Below are 6,015 nucleotides of genomic sequence, written 5' to 3' on the forward strand. Positions count from 1 at the left end.
TGAGGGCAGAGGTGACAGATTCCTTGGTGTGAGTGATCTTCAGATGCCTAGTAAATTCAGCAGAATTCATGATGCAGTTGTCCACTGGTCTTCATAAAAACAAGAGCTACCCAAACTTGTGTTCTACTACCACCCTCATGCCTTCACCATCCTTTCACCATTTACCAGCTGCAAACTTCCATTCTCCTTGTTCTCATCTTCTTTGCTTTCCAGAATTTTTTCATTTCTTGAAAATAACAGCAGAAGGATTCTCATACCCATATTATTGTTAAATTATATATCGAATGTAATTTTTTTTCATCAGAGCATATCAGAATTGCCATGCTGGATCATCAAATCTGAGAAAGACCCTAATACATCTCACTCTCCCCCTTGGTCCAAAATGGCCCATTCTTGAAGAGCAATTGCCAACAATTGATTTCCACTGAGGAAAATTCTTTTCACTCATGAAAGGAAGCATTTTTCAATCCTGTTTTTCAGCAGGTAGCAGCACTGATAGATCTTGGCTTGGTTTGGGAACTAAGCAATCTTGCAACTTGGATGGTACTTAAGATGGGAAACCACTATAATCCTACAGACTAGAAGAGAGCAATAGCAAGCCACTTCTTCCTATTATCAAGAAAGCAATCTGAATGCATCCTCATGGTCACCAGGAATGAAGCTTATATTGAGGGCATCTTTACGATATCCAGATTGATTTCTATCAATATCAGAATAGAAGAATATTTTTTTCCATGTCATGGCTAAAATTATCTTCTTCAAATGCCTGTTTGAAAAAAGGTGAAACAGAGTAAAGTTCTCTAATTCCCTTCTTATTCTGCTTTATCAACATATGTTCTTAAGGCCATTATACATAATATAAATCCCATGCAAAAAACATTCAAAGAAATCTGTTCAAATATCTTAAACTATGTAAGAAAAATATGTGCCAAGCTTACAAAGGACCACTGTTTAATTTTCCTGGATCTCAAAACTGCATAAATATTATTGTGATTCAACAAGCTTTTTTTCATGATTGAATGTTTAAGAAAACATTTAGTAAGATATAAAAGTTTTGTAAATTTTGTGTGAATCTGGCATAGAATTGCTCCTGTGGAATGTGTAATTCTGACACATGCAATATTTATTCCCCAAATAACTAGAAGCAACCAGGCTTTCTTAACAGTGATAATTGTATTGACCTTGTTTTTGTTTTTCTTGAAGAGCAGAGATGGGCTGGGCCTAAGGGGATAGGAGAGGAATGAGTTTAAGTGCTAGACGGATGTTCCTCACTTGGTTGGTCTCCCTTCAGGCCACATTGGGGCCAGTCTGTCCAAAGGTTGACAGATTCCCTCTTACACAAGCCAGATCTCAGGGTTTCAGGGACAAGGAAGGAAAGAAGACGAGTGTCAGAAGTCTTGCAACAAAGTCTTCCTGATGATGGGCAGCTTGTAAGACCCCAGGTCCTTTTAAAATATCTGGATTTTTTTTAAAGGTGAGCATACAGTCTCTCCCATCCCTTACATTTTAGGGGACTATCTTTTACAGAGATGGGGAGAGGAATGACAATGCCCTGCAGGTAAACATAATTTTCTTACCTTAGCACTACTAAGTGGGAGACTTCTAAATATCCCTTGAAAGGGTTTAATGTAGAAATGTAGCATAGGACTCTGCTAAATAAGAATAACATGAACTTCTGTAGTCCAAGAGAAACAAAATTAAAAACACAAGAGGAATGAAAAGGATTTACTCTATTGCCTTAGTTTATTGTGTGTTTTTTATTCATTTTAATCAAAAATGTCATATTCTAAATTAATATAATGGATCTCAAGTAATAACCATTTGTATGAAGCAATAAATATAATAGCAATATACTGCCATACTGGCAGTATTATGCCATCAGGACTAATCATCTTTCTAATTTTATCCAACATTAATTGATTCCATCTCCTTTTAAAGCTGTCCATGTTGGGATTAATAATAATCCATGTTTTCTAATATTTTTTTCTCAACATCCTACCCTTGTCTGAAAGCAAGAATTAATGGGACCACAAAATAGACAAAGGACCACAAAATGAAGAAGCTAAAGTACTGTGGGAGTTTAGAATTCAAACAGACAAGCACCTGCTACACAACACCCCAGATTTAACAACTGTTGACAAGAAACACAAAAAAGTATGTGATATAGTCTACCAATATGTCATTATATCAAACCAAGCTATAGAAAAGGAAAGAAAAAAATATTTATATATGTACATGACTGGATTAAGATGACAATATAATATTACAATTAAAAAAGAAAAGGATGAAATCTGATACTAATGAAAATAAAACAACTCCAACTTATTTGACCATTTTTTTTTGAAAAGTTATCTTTGTTGCATTATCTCAAAAAAGCTTGATCCAATGGTTGGCACACAATATACATTAAGAACCCATTGCTACAAAAGATTAAAAAAAAAATCAGAAATTACTGAAAATAATATGCAAAAATGTGTTGTAATCAGGGAAAATGCTCAACAAAATATTTGGTATATCTGTAAATACATAAAGAGGAGAACTGCCAAAAATCCAAATATATATTTTGTGCATTTTAAAAAAAATCAAACTGAAACGGGATGGATCCAACTCTCATATGTTAGGAATCTGAGGAATCAACCTCAAAAGAGTGAGAACCTTGAAGGACTTTTTCACAAAAAGAACAGATATTCTTATAATTAGTTAAAGCAGACTGTCTTCTTCCACTTTCCATTTTTTTATTGATGGAAAATCTAGATGTTCTAGGTTTGGTGTTTTAAAACAAGGGAGTGTGCTTTAGAAGAGATTTAAAATAGGCAAATAAAAGACCACATTATAAATTTAAAATGGTCTACACTTAATTAAAACTGCCCCAAGGCTTCAAATGTTACATAAAAGAAATCCAACATCTTATCGTTCTTATAATACAAGCAGGATTCTTAGAGAGAGGTCAAAAGTTGAAGATTCAGTATTGAGCTAAGCAATTATTCATTGCAATATTTGAAAGTCACCAACATATCACCATTTTTATATTAGGGCTCATATTATTAAAAACCACATGAGCACAAATTGAAATTGAACAGATAAATGTTGTTTTCTCCACTGTTGTATCTGGATGCTTGGGAAAAAAGAACCTTAAGAGGTTTTCAATGATCTTATTCTCATGCAAAATGAAACATTTAACCTTTCCTTATAAAAGGTGGGCAACCAAGTTTCTTAATCCTCTTTTATTAGTCATATGAACTTTTTTATAGATCCTCAAGTTCCACTTGAATTTTCATGAACCAAAGTCATAATATTAAGAGCGTAGGAACATTTTTGCTATACTTGTCCATTTTCCTTTTAATGTTTTCCCCCTAAATTAAAAAATATATAGTCCAAATATTTCCTCACACAGAAAGTGCTCAGATTTTTTTCTTACCATTTTTCATTTTTAGTTTCTCATCCTTTTCACCATTCTTTTTAAGATAGTAATGAAAACTATATAATCTTCCACATATATTGGTATATACCAGTAGTAAATAACAAATTCTTTTAATATAAGTGAAAACATTGGGCATTAATATCTTGGATAAATAAAATTATGCTTTTGACTGAAACTAAGGCACATGATGAGCACATGAGAAATAGATTTTATGATTATGTGGTCTGTAAGAATTAATATCTGCATATGGCTTCTTGGAGATTGAAGAATACAGTATATGATGTGGAAAGGTAAGTAAATTTCTACTTCCCTTCACATAGGAAATGGATCTTTTTTGATCTAATATTGTTACATAATCAACAAAACTGCTAGATTTCGAACTGGAAAAGGTAAGTTCAATTCATGTTTGCAGAATAAGCCTTACCCAATCTGGCCTACATCACAGATAACTAAATTGATAGTAAATTCGTTAGATGAATGAGGGAAGTGAAAAAAACTGCCTTTACAATGATTGGCACTGCCTATTTTATTTTGGATTTTTTTTGTTTTTTAATTAAATCATTTAATTATGATAGAAAAAGTGGAGTGACCTTGTCTTATCTTCTCTTCAGAAGATTGCACAACATCCTTAATATGGATCTTAGTATATTTTTCTAAACTTGCACAACAAATTGAATCCTAAAGTAAGGAACACAAATTTATCCCATGATAAAACAAACAAATTGAGGATGTTACCATATATGAAGACAGCTCTCAGGACTGTAATTAAGGTGACCAACAATTTTACAATGAAAAGGAGGACACAAATAAATTGAAGAAAAGAAACATTTTATTCATTGCAACAATAATACAGAATAGACTATAATATGATAAATGCATAATAAAAACATTTGTAACAATAACATTTTATATTGTAATTATGCTTACATGCCGTGCCCCCACCCACAGCCACCCCGCCAGCACTGCTGCCCCGCCAGCACTGCTGCCCTGCCGTGTAGAGAGGGCCCCGCAGCTCCCAAAGTACCAGCTGTGCTGGCTCTGGCCCCGGGGGGGCAGCCTGCCGTTGACACACCCCGCTTGCAGCCGCCCTGCCAGCACCACCGCCCACCCTGCACAGCCCCATGTAGACCAGGCCCCGCGGCTCTCACAGCATGGGGGGCAGCCGGCCACTGCTGCCCCTCACATCCTTGCCCACAGCAGCCCCACTGCCCCTGTCTCTTGTGCCCACAGCCATTATTGTCCTAGCAGGGCCAAAGATCAAGAGAAAGTTACCGTGGCATCGTCGCTCCAGTCTCTTCCAGGTATCTTTGGGACTAACTAGGAGATGCAGCGTGCTTCTCCCTCGCGGGGACACGAGGCCAGTCTGGGGAGGCTCCCACCACCTTGAACCCCCCCGGGGCCTGCCCGCCCGCCAGCCGCGCCTCCCGGCCCGAGGCAAAGTGGCATGGCGCCCTTCCCGCGCCTCCCGGCGCTGTCATACCTGCTTGCAGCAGCTGCATGGCGTGGGTGAAGGAGGGGTCCAGGCTGTCCTTCTCGGCCATCAGCTCGGGCAGGCTATCCCAACTTAAGAAGAACTTAGCTGGAGGTTTTCCTTGTCTTCGAGCCAGGAAGCGAAGCAACTCCGAAGATCTCTTCCACCGCTGAGCTGGAAGGGCTGGAGGAGCTGGCCGAGGGAAGAGGAGATAGGCCTCGGAGCCAGCTTGTCTGCCAGCAGCAGTAGCAGCCGTCGTCGCCGCCCCAGCCTGCCGCCCCGGCCTCCTCCTCGGCCTCCTCGATTTCGTCATCCGCTGCCTCGGCCGTCTCGTTGTGCCTGGAGGCCGCCGCCGCCTCGTCCCCGCCGCCCGGCATGTCCCGCATTCCGCGTAGCGGCGACCCACGGCCCGGCTTTCTGCCGCTGGAGAGTGCCGGCCTGCCCCACCAGCAGCCGCAGCCTCCCTCGCAGTGGCAGGCCTCGCCGCAGCCGCCCGCCTGGGCAATTCGGCTCAGCGCTCAGCCGACCCTCACTGTCCCGTGCGCGGCTTCCTTTTCCTTTTTCTCCGCCATCATCACCGCTGCCGCCTCTTCGTTTTCCTCAGGCTCCGCGGTGGGGCCTTTTCTGGTGACTTGGGCTCCCCGCGTGACTTCGCCTGCTGTCCCAGCGGCAACCGCCGCCACCGTTGCGGTGACGGCCAGCAACAAGAGGAAGTGCGACAACAAGGCCAGCACCTTCAGCTTCAATTGTACGCTGTTGCTGGGTCCCGCCGGGGAAAGGCCGGAGGAGCTGGCCTACACTGGCACCCCATGGAAGAAGATGAATTACAGTCCCGCCGTGGCTGGGTTGACTTTACACAATTGCTGGATGTCCGGAGAAGCCATTGATGAGCTGCACGAGAGGTACTTGGAGAAGTTGACCCAGCTCTTTGAGGAGCATAAGGCCAAGTACGGGCTGCCCCAAGACAAGTACCTAATGATCACCTAGCCGGTCACATTCGACCAGTCTGGGACACAGAGGGGCAATATTTTTTAAAGAATGTTTGTTGTGGGTATGTGTATGTATGTAGATGAATGGTGGCCCTGTTGTGTATAAATTTTATTATTGTATTTAGGGCGTATGA

Source organism: Crotalus tigris, unplaced genomic scaffold, assembly GCF_016545835.1.
Source record: "Crotalus tigris isolate CLP2741 ecotype Arizona unplaced genomic scaffold, ASM1654583v1 scf7180000024437.13266115, whole genome shotgun sequence".
Classification (NCBI taxonomy): Eukaryota; Metazoa; Chordata; class Lepidosauria; order Squamata; family Viperidae; genus Crotalus; species Crotalus tigris.